Source organism: Erithacus rubecula, assembly GCF_903797595.1.
Source record: "Erithacus rubecula genome assembly, chromosome: 2".
NCBI classification, from domain to species: domain Eukaryota; kingdom Metazoa; phylum Chordata; class Aves; order Passeriformes; family Muscicapidae; genus Erithacus; species Erithacus rubecula.
In genome coordinates this window covers 41,501,915-41,517,275 of record NC_136685.1, presented here as the reverse complement: position 1 = coordinate 41,517,275, position 15,361 = coordinate 41,501,915, and the positions used below count along the sequence as shown (strand labels likewise).

The 15,361-nt window shown below is 38.4% G+C and overlaps 1 protein-coding gene across 2 annotated transcripts in view; it reads right to left on the bottom strand.

The window, feature by feature from the left end:
- LIN28B (lin-28 homolog B) overlaps nt 1–15,361 on the bottom strand; it is a 93,424-nt gene that overhangs the window by 20,559 nt on the left and 57,504 nt on the right. The window lies entirely within an intron of this gene.

The window sequence follows — 15,361 nt, the reverse complement described above, 5'->3', positions numbered from 1 at the left end:
GGGGAAATTTTACAGTGTTTTGTCACAGAGAGCCCAGTGCAGCCCATCCCTTCCCAGGAGGGAGCACCCTGGGACTCCAGTCACTGCACACCCACGGGGAGCCTGGTTCTCATTGCCTCACCAGATTTCAGTGCAGCCACATACTTTCATTTGAGCTGGTTTTCAGCTACTGTATATCCCCATGCACAGAGTGTCTGGGGCTCCTGGGTGGCTGCGAGGGGGTGAGCCCCAGCCTGCCCCAGTTCTTCACACCCCCACCTTCACTTCCATCCTGATTCTGCTCCTAATAAGCACATTTAGCTTTTGGGATGAACCATTCCAGAGGGCATGGCTGGCTATTTCAAGGAAATAAGGTTTTTTAAACTGAAAAACTTGAACTATTAGTTTAACAAAGCAGTGTTTTTTAAAAACAGATTTGTTTCCATTAATTAATAATAACAATAATAGTAATAAAAAAACATAAACCTGCCCCTGTGTAACCCTTTTTTTTCCTTTGACTAAATGAGAATCTGCTTGAAGAAAGCATTTCCAAGCTAAATGAAAACAGATTTATGTGCCATACACAAACTGTAGTACTTCACAATATAACAAAATATGTAAGTTTAAGCAAATTTACCACCTGCTACCACATTAAGGGAACATGGTGGAATCCTGTTCACAACACAGCATCTCATTATTGCAGCCAGATGTTTCACTACAGTGTGCATAGAGTGTCACAATTCATTTCCAGTACTAATACCACCTTCATAGTTTTTCACTTACAGTCTCAACCAGAATCTGTAATTCAAGGATTTTTTGCAGGTTTGTGGAAACCCTCAGGTGACTCTCTTACATAGGCAAGACTGTAGATGATAAAAGGGCATGTGACATTTTTACTTCTGTTGTTACCTGGCCTAATGAGAGAAAGCTAACACAGCTACATTATTATAGTGTCATTCTGTCTGATACATTATAACTTATCTATATGTCATCTTTCTTTTGTCACCCACTTTCTTGAACGCAACTGAGGCAACCTTTCATAAGTCTACTGCATATCCTATATATGTGTGTACAACGTGTATACAACAGATTTAATAATTATTTTTTCCTCTCGACAATTAAAGTCAATCTTCTATAAAATTACTCTTACCATTACACTGATGTAAAGACTTATTCTGAAAAATTCAAAAATTTTCACATTTGACTAATTTGTATTTTATGCAAGAATTAAGCAAGAAATGTGGGTCATGAAGAAGATTTATTTATAACATCTTAGATTTATTACTATATACATCCAAAGATTTTATGGATAGCTATCACCTAAAGCATCTCATAGACATTCATGTTGTCCTGGCAGTTGGAAACAACTTCAGCCACTACTTAGAAACAAAATCAACATGCTTTCTTTTTGCTTTTTTGTCATTCAAATCAGCACCTAGAAAAAGGTGAAGAACACAAACCTCAATAGTCCTTTGAAAGAAAAGGCCACCAATAGCCCAGCTTTCTGAAATCCTCTGAACTCAACTGCATTTCTACAAAAGGTGTTTTCTGATGAGTTCTTGTTTTGAAAAGGAGGGGGGCAGTGCAGGCTAAACCCTAGAAAGCAAAGCAGAAGGAATAATCTCTTCATGGCAGTTCATGGCAAGGAAGTGACTCAGCTGAGGAAAATTACAGAGTCCATTTGGAGACACTGATTCCAAGAGCACTGGGGTCTGCAGTCAGGAATCTGGCACAGCTGCACTGCCAGAAATTTCCACCTTCACAAACACATAAACCTGAAAAATACTATTTGCAGTAATCCCAAACAGTTTTGTCTACCTCTACAGCATTTTTCGTTGTGAAAAGAAGATGTAAGAGAACTGAGAACATATTCTCCAGCTATTTCTCAGAAAGACCAAACAAAAACAAAGCAGAGTTTCATTATAAATAAGTCAAATTAATTTAAGTCATTCAAAAACTGTATTATAACTTCTTTGATTTTTGAATTACCCTTCCACAAACTCAGCAAGAAGTCTACTCTGCCCCAAAAACTATTGCATATCAAACTTGGAGGCAGGTCTTAGCACATTTAGAACTAATGCCACAATTACTAAGGGATAAAAAATCTGCACCACCTTGAGAGTGTGCAACAGAGTAGATTTCCATCTGCAAATCTCAGATATCTACAGATTACTTTTAAAGAGTAAGCAAAAGATAATAAGAAAAGCAAGCTTGCATTCAGGGTGCTTGAATCATCAAATGTCATGAAACAAGAAGCTACATACATCCAGCAAAAATCCTGAGGAGCAGGCCTTCCTGGTCCAAAAATGTGTATCAATGCTCACTAATAATTCAAATAGCCAAGAATAACAATTACTATTGTACTAAAAAACTACAGTGAATATATGGACTAAGATGGCATTGAAGAGTTCACTGGTAAACATACAGAACAGAAGGAAGGTACAGAAATGGCTTGGGCAAACAAAAAGTTATCTTAAGTCATGTCAGGCACACTATCTTTGTAGTTATCATTTTTTCTTTACTAATTAACAAATCCTCTGTTCCTGCACAAGGATTCATGAGTTCTCATAAGTGGATAACCAAAACCATTCTGCAAAACAGAATTAGCTCTCCAGCAATCAATTATTTAATCATTGCTGCCAAGCAAGAATCCCAAAATGCCTGATCAGAAGCTACCCCATTTTATCCCAAGAATTCAAACAGGGAACAGGTCTCAGAGATACAACATCCTTTAGGGTTGGTTCTGCTTCCCAAAGCCTGTGGCACTCCTAGGGATGCAGGCCAGAGCAGTGAGGATGCAGGAACATCCAGGAGCAGCAGCAGCTCCAGCCCTGGCCACCCCTGCAGCTGGCAGGGCTTCTCCAGCCAAGCCAGGGCAATGGCAGGAAGGAAACTGAGCAGTGCCTGCATCCCTGAGAGCAGTCCATGGGCTGCTGCAGTCCACAACAGCTCCTCCTGCTTTCTCTTCTTTTCCTGCCATGGAAGAACTAGAAATTATGGTAATAATTTTGTTCAATTTCCCCTCAGGTGCAAATCAGGGCTAAAAGCTGCAAAAAGAAGGTTTTCACAGTTAGAGGAAGACTTTGTTAACGTGCAAAGGGGTTTAAATCTTCTATCCTTCACTATCCAAAGAACAACAAAAACGTGGAGGTTTACAGATGGCTGTCTGCTTGAGTTTAACTGTATTATTGTACTTTAATTTAATTAGCAGCCACACCTGTAAGAGAAGTACCACAAAAGATATGCTGTTAGTCAGAGCCTGAGCTGAGAGGTAGCTGGAACTTTTGTTTTCTTTCCTGCTAGGTGGGTTTATTTGCTAGTCTGGCTTTTGCCTATGATACTGAAACCACTTTCATTTGCACTTTAAACAAGCAAGAAGAAAATGTGATTGCTTACACAAATCCTTGAACTTGCATAATTGTTCAGATGTGGGAAGGTGTCTTCTTCTAGATAATAACATTTTTGAAATCAATGCAGAGATGAAAGATGAAGTTGTCACTCTTCTAAAAACACACACTAATGAATTTTGAACTATGTCAGACAAGAACAAAGAGACAATGGTGTCTTTTCTTGTAAGTCAATTTATAATCTATAAAAGAACATGTCTTGGTCACAAATTTGTATGGGAAAGGAATTCACATTTCCAAAACTGAAGCAAGGAGAGATGCTTACAAACGACTTTAAGCATTGGAGTTAGAAAAAAATTAAGTATGGGAATAATTTTTCCTTTCTACTGAGAGCACCTGTATTCTCCAACAGCATCCAGGGGTCTTCAGCTGACTATAAGCAAGTTTCAGGTTCCACAACACTTACTATTGTTGTTTGTAAGCCATACTGCTAATTAAATGCACACAGAGTGTATGAGCAGATCCTGAATTATTATCTAAAAATGTTGCACGAAAGCATTTAGAATACAAAATACCTAGTGCATTTATACCAAAGAGGCATTATGTTTCTCCAATTAAAAAAAAAATAATTTTTTCAGTGTTAATGTTCTCAAATAATATAAATTGCTTGCATCAACAAACACAGTACAATTAGCTTGTTACCCTTAAACTGAGTTTAAAATAAGCAAATTGTTTGATGACTTTGATGTTTTCCACCCAAAATGTGCTGGCTAATTTTTCCATTCCAGTTCCCATTCCAATCTTTTAACTGCCTTAATCTCCTGCCCTCAGATGTTGACCTCCTAAGAACAGAGGTCATAGGTTAGCACAGACAGACCTCAAAAGATCTGGACTATCAATTTATGCCTGAAAGATTTCTCTTCCACAAAAGAACTACTAAAAAAGCAAATTCCAAAATCCAACTCCACAGGCTGCATAAAATGTAAACTTGTTGATAAGTTGCAATCATAAATATTCTAAAAAGATTGGATCTAAACAGTCCGAATTAATTTCTGTGGGATACAAAAATAAACCAATGGCATAGACATGGATAAATGACTGAACTTCAAAGATAAAAAAGGAAACCTCTAGACAGGGGAGAATTAAGAGGCGGCATCTTGAACCACAGATATGTGTGTTTTAAATGTTTCTAATCTCTACATTTGAAAGTATCATTTTTCCACACCAGCCATTTCTAAACACGATTTGTTTTCTTGTAAGGGTGAAAGTAGGAGATTAGCTGACTCAGAAAATGAAACAGCACCAGTTAATACAAATTTTAGTGATTATTAGTGAGACTACTACCTCATTTTCTTGCAATAATCAACCATACAACAGATTCCTTGCTGCTTGTTTGGTCAATGAGCGTACAGATCTCATTTAAAAAAAGCCAGATGTTTCTTTTCTAAGTGTAAGAAAAATGTATAAAATTGTAAGGAGAAAGATAACTTCAGGAGGCTCCAGGGAGTTAGAAATACAGAGATAATAAGAAAGAACCACTTGATAAAATTATTTCTGGGATCCAAGTAAAATTTACATGTTACACAATGAACATAAAGACAAATTCTAGAATTCCTCACTAGTGAAGTGACATTTAATAACACAAAATCACATTGAATTATTTACCAAGTAAATTAAATCCACTCTGAGGATTATTTTTTGACTTAGAAAACTAAAGTGCTTACACATTTAAAGTAATTATTACAAGGTAGTGTAGGCACATATTTCTAACAAGTATTATTTGACCAGCTAACCACAATTCTTCAAAAAAACCATATCAAAACACAAGAACTTGAAAAAATTAGTCTGATAAACAGGAAAGATTTTTCATTTACTTACTAGAAAGAAGTGATTTATAAAAACTAGGGAAAAAGAATGTAAATAAAACAAAACCTTTAAAAAGGCTAATTAATAGGCTTACATCTGAGCTACATACAATTGCCAATCCTATTGCAACTATTGATGGCTCCTTCTCATTGATGGAAGAAGCAAGACTGCATAATTCTGTAGTACAACTCATCTCAGGCAGACACACACTCTCTATTGTTTCATTTTACAATGTTAGTTTAGCCTAACAAAAAGGGAAAGATGCTAATTTGAAACACCAGCAAATCAGAAATTGAATTTGAAACATGGAACTATTTCAGCTTTTTATACTAGTGAGAATATATTAATTTATCATTAAAAGAAATCAAAGCATTCTGGTTAAACTTTGGTGCAAAGGCTGTTGCAACATTAATCGAGCAGCCTGTAGTTTACTGTTGTTTGCAGAGCTGTCTAAAGTAAATTAAATGTTTAGCATTTAAACTGTCCAACAGCTAAAAGGGTAAAATTCCAAGTGACTTCTAGTGTAGAGGCAGTCATTCAACACATGACCAGTACAATTTAAAGCAATTTTTGTACTTTCAGCTATTCATTGTAAAAGTTCTAGTGCCAGGAGACTCAACATTGTAAGATTATAAATTAATGGAGATCAAAGAAAAGGATTGTTTAGCTCACTCCCATATTTCATAGTGAACTTTCACAAGTCTCCTCCTTGAACATTCTGCTGTTACTGAGCAAACCCAGCTCCCTCTCCCCAATCAATAATGCCAAACTTAGCTCGCTGTTCCTCCAGCTTGGCCACAGCACCTTTTTTCTCTTGTGCAGTGCTCCACCTCCCCCCTGAAACTCTCTCCATCCTTGTCCTACAGTGCAAACCAAAACTAGACCAAATTCCCAAACCAGTGAGAGGAGTATGCAGGCTAATTTCTACAAATCCCATTATCTACCAACTCAGTATTTGAAAGAGAAGGAAACCATTTGCACTGCAGTAACAGCCTGTGAACCCACATGTGAGTTCTCTCCTATATGGCCTTTTCTCATTAGCTGCATGAAATACAAGTTACGGCATTCTTCCTCCTTAGCCTACTGAATTCAATGCTTGAATTCATCACTAAATCCAGCTAAATCACAAACACAAAAATACTGATTTTGAGGCTCTCACTAAGATCTCCCCATGCATTACAAACATTAATTACTTTGTAATGTCTCTACAAAATTGTGTGATTTATTCTGTCTCAGAGAAATGCACAAGATTCTGGAGCACAAGAAAAAAAAAAACCAAAATAATTTTTCAGAGGAGCATTATTCTAAGTGTCCAATTTGAAATACCAGTGCTCATGGAGCATGTACTGCTTAACAGCACCTGATGCATTCAAGGCAAAGCTCAAACTGAGCAACTGTGAGGGCTGCATTTGGTGGTTCTGCAAAACAGACTCCAGATGTGTTATGTTTTTCACCTGGTAAACAAGGAACACACAATAAGCAGAATATTGTAGAAAGTCCCATTTCAGGACAACCCTCCCAGACCCACTGGAATCACCATAGCTGTTGCAAGGCTGCAGAGCAGGAGCTCATATACCACCTATGCTCTTGACTTGCAGCAATCCTTCAAAATGGAGGAAAATTCAGTTGAATCCCTGATTGTGTCTGTGGGGAGATTGAGAGGTTTTTCTGTAGTCCCTGAAGAGCAGCAGAACTATCAGAAGTGAGGTAAGCATTTGGAGTTTGGAAAAGATCTGGGCTTCTCACATTGGCACTATTTTCAATGGTCTGTTCTCCCTTCCCTAAGTCCTTTCTCATTCCCCTCTTTCCTCATCTTCCCTGTGTTTGTTTTCCTATTTCTGCTCCTTCCTAACCTTCACCCTACCTTTTATCCTTGAAATATCTTCCTATGACCCTGCCTGAGGAATCATGGACATCATAGGAGAATTCTATTTGAGCTCCACTGTCTCTTCACTGAGCAGCTTGTCATAACCAGAACAAGCAACTGCAAAGTCCCACTCAGTCCTGCTACTTCTGGATGGAGGATGCCACACTGCTCTGCAGGGGTGGCTTCAACTGGAATGTTTTTCCCGAAATAAGCCTGCCTTTCCTTATGTAAATATGCCCTTAGAGGCTCATGCCTTCTTTCAGGACACAGCCTGTGTGCCATTACCTGCTTGATAAATGCTCTGGCACAGGTGCACTTTTGGAAGGGGGGGGATGCACAGTGGGGAGAGAAGCACTGTGCCTGCACCACCACTATAGAGATGACTACCTCTGTGACACATTCCTCTTACATAATGAGCTGCTGAGCTTCTTGGCAAAATAAGATATTGAAGTAAATTCACATTTTAAATTATTCATATTTAAGTAGGTTTGATCTTTAAGTGTCAAGGACAGAAACATGAAGCCACAGCTAATAAAAGAAACAGCTGTAGTCATTTGGAATTACATTACCGCAGAGTCTTTATTAATTTGAAGCTAAAGGGCTCCAGAACTTTTATTCCTTCTAAGGAGTGTCAGATTAATCCACAGTGATAAATCAGAGGCAATGTTTTGGAGATATCTGATTTAGCAGATCTGCTATAATTCATTTCTCTCAAGCTTTCAAGTTCTTGGTACCTTTTTCAACAGGCCAAACTATATGACAATTATTTCCATCATCTGGAATCACCATTATAATCTGTCCTTAGTGTTGTATACTTATTACATGTTTTGAGTATGTTTGCTAGGTGATGGTGGAGTGCAACATATATTAAAAAAAAAAAAAAAAAAAAAAAAAAAAAAAAAAGCAAAGAAATGCCATTGTTTTCCTAAAATAAAAGATTTTGGATTAAATTATTTGATTACACTGAATATTTTTTGTCATAAAATACAGCACAGGCAGTCTGCACCTTTTTAAAAGGTATCTTATCCTGTGAGCAGGTCTGTTCCCAGTTCATTGACAGCTACAGCATGTCACATGAGCAGAAAGCAGCACAGTCTGTAGTCACGATCAGATTCAACTTAAAACAGAAATTGTTACCATTGGGAAAGTATCGACAAATAATGCTCTGTTCCCTGCCACTTTCAAAGCACAAGATTAAGTATTTACTGGTTTGGCCCCTGAAAATGTATGCACTTTTTTTTTTATTATTATTTTTGTCTACTTGAAAATAGTGTAATAGTAAGAAATTAAACACTGAGAAACAAATTTGAATTGAAGAAGATGCCAGTTATATCAGGAAGATTTTTTAGAAACAAAATGATTGTTTGAAAATGATTTACTGACATATTTTTAACATATACTCTATTGGATTTATGCATAATGTCTGCTAAATTGAGCAAAGTTCTCAATTCTTTTGTGCTTCTAAATTCCTTCTGGTATGTGTAATCATTAGCACAGGTAAGAATGCAGTGGGATCATTAGGTGCAGGTAAAGGCCTGAATATATGCTAAGAGTTTACTGTAAGTAATAGAGAGCTCACCCCTTGATGAAAGGGAGTGGAATAGTCAGAAAACATGAGGCCTTGAGAAGACATCCGATTAAAGAAAAATATTCTGCATTCCAAAAACAGTGTATGTACTTAACAAACCCATCTGCTGTGCAGGGACAGCTTTACTCCACATGAGGCTGCATAAAAATGACACCTTCCTACTCACTTCATCTGTTCCTGGTACGTTTTCAGAATTAAATCTACTTACTTTAGCATCAAATTTGGATTTCTTATTATAAACACTGTGAAAAATTTGGAGCCTCGCTCTTCTTAACTGTACATGCATACAAACAGATACCAAAAAACTTTTTTCCAGGCTCTACTCTGTTCTTAATACAAGCTTCCAATGATGAAAATCACACTTGGATATTACTTGGTGGTATCATGGCTACCAGGTTTTAGGCTCTTCCCTTGGCACAGATATTTCCATTTACTTGAAGCACATGAAAAGCCCCACCAGAAGACACATGATGGAAAGGCAGCACGTATTGTTGCATGTTTTGATGATTTGTAGGCCTAAGTGCAAAGCCCAATTCCTGCTTGCACCCAAGTGAGCAGGCTGAAATACTGCACAGTCATGCACGTTCACCAGCAATGGTGGATTTGAAAAGAGATCTTACTTTAAGTGGCATTGTGATTAATTTGGTAGTTAAATTGTCTGAAACTGGAAAGTGGCCTTTCAAATGAATGAGGAGCTGCTTCTGTAACTACTCTGCACATTACAGTGTGCCAGGGTAACCCAAAATACCTAACTGACCTTGGATCAAATTAAGCTTTGTAGCCCTACCTATGGGCACTTAGCTTTGCAAATCTAACCATATTCTCTCAATTAAAATTTTTGAATGGGATTTCTTCCATGTCTTCTGAAAGAGAAAACCTTATATTCAAATATTATACATTCTGTTATGCACAACTGTAACCATTTCTACACTTTGCTCCAACACACAACAACTGATCTTTCAGATCTGCATCCTGGCTCCTGACTGAGCCACAGAATCATGGAAGAGAAATCCAGTATCTTCTGAGAAAGGCAGCTCCCAGTGCTGTATGATGGATCTGGGGGTAGAAGCTAGCCTAGCCATGGCTTGCTATCTTCCAAGAAGTGAGGTTTTCCTGCTTATGCTCTCACCCTGGAACACCTTCTCAGAGTTCTACACCAGCCATTTCAGGAAGACTGGTTTAATTACACCCTGTGCCAGAGAAGAAAACGCAACACACAGTGTGTGGTCCATAGGTATTGGGAGCTACACACACCAGGCAGTAGCAGTTGTTTCTCTTTTCTACCTTAAGCCACTTTCTTTTCATTTTTTTCATGCCAAAAATATTTGTTCTTGAAGATCTGATTCTGTTCTAATCAGACTGGACAGACCAAGTCCTGGAAGCACAGTGTGTGTTTGTTATTCAGGGGGGCTGTGACTGCTGAGCTCCCTTTAAACACAGATGGATGATGTAGATTTTAACAAGAGCTGTCTAATGAATATATGCAGTAACACTTTTCAGAGGCTTCTGACTTAAGACTTGGATGGGTCTGCACAAAGACGAGCAAAGATTAACCTCCTGCCCTAGAGATCCATTTCCAAGCCAGCTTTCAAGCCTCCAATCCACAGCACCAAGTGGCAGCTGTTTCTAAAAAGTTACCTATTTTTTAACCCTACCAACAAGGCCCTCTGCTTTTCTGGTTTTATCTCACTCCTGGAAAATCCAAAATGTTGCTAAAACTTCCAAAGAGTTGTCAGCCTGAGAAAAAGAGCAAGGATGAAAAACGTTGTCCCTAATGTTTGTTGCCCTGTGAAGATAAAACCTTCTTAAAGTACCCAGAGTATGGCAAAGCTCTAAAGGTGTTTTTTGTTGTTTTTGTTTGTTTGCTTTTTGTTTTTGTTTCATTTTAATTCAGCATTCTGCTGCTCCTGTTACAAGCAGTTCAAGGCAAGTTAGTGGCTTCTTATGGTACAGTCAGCAAATATCAATCCTAAAATTATGTAAGGAAACAAAACTCAGAGTGGTGTTTATCCCCATTCTAGCCTATTGTCTAAATATGTAAATTGTTAACTCTATAAAATTCTGCACAAAGAATATCAAGCTTAATTTGAGAATCCAAAAGGAAGCTACATCCAGCAAATTCAGGTGCTTAACACTTCATCTAATTCTCATTTGCAGATTAGTTGTCAATACTGAAGGAATGCTTAAGCCACTACTGCCAGAGATAGAAAGCTATACCTCCCTATTTTTTACAGTCTCCCCTTAAATATGTGCCCTTGTTGTAAAGATGAGAGTAGGCCAAAGGGACCTCATTTCACAAGGTAATTTTTACTTAAGAGCACAAAATGATGACTGAATTTCCATTCTAAGTTTAAAAGGTTGTCTCAGACATCACTGGAAAAAGCAATTAAACACCCAAAAAAATTATTATGAGGCAGGGGAAGAGCAAACAGTCAAGAAAATGCCCTATGCTTGAAAAATGGGAAAAGCAAGAATGAAAATTGGGATGAAGAGATTCTTGCCATCTAATACCTGGTGAAAGAGAGTCAGGGAGAAAGTGTTCATGTTCTAATTGCTGAAATATTGCCCTCAAATAAGGTCCTTTTGCAATGTCTTATTTCTAAGAAATGGGTGTAAACCACACAATTCTCGTGTTACTTGTGTGTCAACTTCCTCTTCAGAAAATGGCAGGACTGTGAATCCACACTGAAGAGGAGTAGGAAAATTTCACGTTTGACAGTAACATGCTGACACCACTTTGTGTCAAGGGCTACAGCTCCCTGAATTGTGATCCATTTCCCTGGCTGGATGACTCAGTTTGCCTGCTCCCCATTTCACCCCAGTGCTGTTCAACACCTGCCCACAGCAGGTCCCTGGGGCTGGACAAGTGGATGTATCCCCTTTGTCACAGCTGTGTGCAGTGACACCCAGCCTGTCCTTGCTTACCCTCAGGAGAAGGGGCTGACAGGCTCTCCCCACCCATCTGGTGAGCATGGGTTTTACATGCTTCTCCCACGTTGGTACTAGCTCAGGACTCTCCTGCCCATTCCATTCCCACTACTCATATCTTCTTCACAAAAATCTGCTCCATTCAAGCTGTAGGAGGCTTTTCTATGAGTTACATTATACACTTCAATCAGTAGAGATGGATATAATATCAAGTTTGAAATAACTTAGTATTATGTAACTTTGTTGTCCTAAACTAGCTTTCCTAGTCCAGTTAACTTTAATTCAAATGTTCTCCATGGCATGCCACCATGTGTCATCCCTGCCTGTATCACACCAGCTTAGTGGCTGTTTGTGCAGATCACGAGCTTTTAAAGAAGACCTTTAAGGTTTTCTTAATATAGTCTGACTTCAGATCATCCACAGAATGTCTTCAGATATTAAAACCATTTTCTGTCTGACTCAGACACAAAGTAGTTTTAAGTGACAGTTCATCAGGGGAGAAATATATTATTTAATTACAACCCTCCCTTCCCTAAGTGGCTGCATTTCCACCCTGTGGGTGATTTAGAATTATGTTTTTCTTTTTTGAAAATTATGGTTTTGGTCACAGTCAAGAGCTACTGGTGAACACCACTTATCACACCTTAACACAAAAATAGTTCTTTTCTAATTGTTCCTCCTTCATATTAATCTACATTGGAAGAAAAAAAATTTTCTAAGTGTTACATCCATGCTGCAGTACTCATTACTGTTTAGGCAACTGACTTACAATAGACAGCTGTTTCACCAGCCATATCCCAGGGTGTAATTTGGCATCAGCATTTATGCAGTGGCAATGGCTCCTTGAGATCCATCATTTTAAGCAGCTCCCAAATCCCTTCCTCACCATTTAGTTGCAGGACTGCACTATAAACCAAGCTAGTGAAATGTTTCATGTCAACCTCCAATCTCACAATGCAGTGCTTATCTATTACATGTTTAAACCTAAATCACTTACTGACACAGGTCACTGTACTAGAAAGTTTCCCTGCCATAAGTGTGATGTTAGCAAAAGGATTCAGAGGACTGAAATGATAAACTAGAACTGGGAGATGGAGTTATACCCTTAACGATTTCTTCCTTGTTCCTTTCTTCTTGCTTAATTTTATTGCTTCCATTTTGGTATAAAGACTTCAAAACCAAAAAACGAAAAAAAAAAAAAAAAATCCAAAGCTGTCAACCTCCCCATCTCCCCCAAAACACTCCACGCAAAGAAAGTGCCAAGCTTAGCAAATACAGCATAACAGACACTGCTGAAAAAGTATCCAAGTCTGAGCTCCTAGCAGGAATAATTAAAAACACTGGGTAATACCTCTAGGTCCCAAAGATAACTCTAGCTTCTAGTCCTGGAAGCATCATGCACCTTTATTAATAATGTCTCAAAGGCAGGTCTGTGTGTCAAATTATTTAAATGTACACTGCACTAAAGAATATTTTCCCATCTCTATAAATAATTGCAACTCATAAAATAGTTCCTTATAAGGTTTAATTTTAGGTGACATAGAAACACTGGGAGGGCTTGTCCAAAAAATATTAAAAGAAAGTAGCATAATTTTTTACTTCTTCCCTTTTTCCTCTCAACTTTACTCTGAGATGGCGGGTTAAGTTCTGATTTCATTTGTTTTACTCTAAATCACAGACTTGTCTACATATTATTAAGTACTTGATTAAGTGTGATTTCAGAGTACATTATCTTTTCTGCATCAGATCCCCACGGTCATTCCTAGAGAGCAGCATAGCATACTTTTGTGTCAGCTCACTGCCAAAACTGAGCAAAGCACACTGCTTGGTGTGTTACAATGCTACTCTCACAAATGCATCCCCTGGTTTAGCCAGGTGGGAAGAGAGCAGCCCCTCCACAGTGCCATAAAACATCACTTCTGAACCCAGAACTTGCCAGATGGAAATCCCAGCTGAGCTTAACTTAGAAACCTCCCCTTTAGCCCAGATTTCTCTAAATACTGTGAAAAAGTACATATACATATTATAATAGATAAAAGTCAGGTCTGAGAACCTGCAGGCTGCTCAGTCACAGCTTCATCCCACATGGACCACACATTTTCCCTCCCTCACACACGCATGTGCCAACATGCTGACTGAGAAAGAATGACCAAGTGGCCACTACCACTGGTGACAATTGCAAACAATTCCCACTTATGGTAGAACACTAATGTGGCCCACAGTAATGCTGAAGGGGAAATATTATCATAGCAAGGTCCACACAGCAACAATATTGCAAATTACAGGGACCCTGAGTCTATCACAGAAACCTCACAAAATCCACCAACATTGGTAGCCTCAGTGTCATGACTTTTTTCCTTCCTGTCTGCACATACTGCTGTTTTTCCCTTCCCCCCATCTCTGCTATCTCTAACTCCCCTCAGTAATTAGAGTAACAGAATCCATTCATATGGGATCCAGACAAAAAGATGCACTGAGGCTGGGCTCTCACACTCTTACATAGGTAACATAAAAAGAGATGAACACATGCAGTTGGAATTAGCTTTTGTAAATGGAGGCACTTCTCACCCACAGTACAACAACAATCTTCAAGAAACTTTTCACTAGATCACTAGACATGTTGGAGGTGCACCTTTTTCTTGTCTAGGCATTCAAAACTAATTTTCCTTCAAGCAAAGACACTGCTTTTCACTGAGTGATAATGTCAATGCTACTTCAAACATTTCAAATTTCAGCCTTTTTTGGTGTCTTATGACTTAAGTGTAAGAATTCTGAGACAGAAGTGGGTAGATGTTTTTGCCCACATTTTCACATTCAAATTAATTCAAATTAATTTTGAATTTTCCCTTTTTTTAAAGGCAGCTGAACATTAGAGAGTACGCTGTCTCATAGATCAGCCCCCCCCCCCCGCACTGTTTTTCAAGGTCTATCTGTTCAATTTTTTCAATGCTTCAGCTATGAAAAAACATGATTGAAAGCAGAATTAATCTCACTTCATTTCAGAGACTTGTAGGGAAGCATCTACAGGACTGGAGCTAGGATCCCTGGAAGAGGAGCAGCAGTAAGGCAAGATTCAGCCCCAACATTTTAGAAGCTCCTCTAGGATGAGATGAATTGCACCTGTAAAGTTCTGCTGCCCCCTGCATCTGCTACACTGTGCACCATAGGTTGTTCAAATCCCTGCCTCTTTCAATATGTAGTGCTCCCTGACTGCTTACAACCATTCCACCTAAATTTCAAGGTTTTTCAAGCAAGGGCTGTCTTCCTTCATATACATGTGCAACAAATAGGTCAACAGGATCTCACCAGCATGACTGTGGCCTTTTATTTGCTACTAAAGTATGAAACATCAAGAACAGTGGCAATGCTAATACCCTAAACAGATTAGCAATTACAATTAATGAAAAAAACCAATTATTTAAATAAGTGTAATACTGAAAGCCTATAGTGAAATAAAAAATTAAATAAAATAAAAACCCAAAAAAACAGAAAACCAAGCAACAAAAAAAACCCCAGCCATAGCATGCAACACGACTAAAAGGTGAGATACAGAGGGCAATCAAAAAGAAAGCCTTGTCCAGCTTACAAAATCTCTCCTTGTTGTGGTTGTGCACTCTGATCTGTTACAGCAGCAATAAATTTTGTTTATGGCCTTTAGCTTTTACAAAGAAGGGGAAAAAGGGACAAATATCATGTTGCCTCCAGTCCTTAAATTAAAAAAAAAAAAATTAAAAAGAGAAGGGGGGGACAAAAAAAGGGCCTTTTAACAGAGGTGAGAACAAGTGG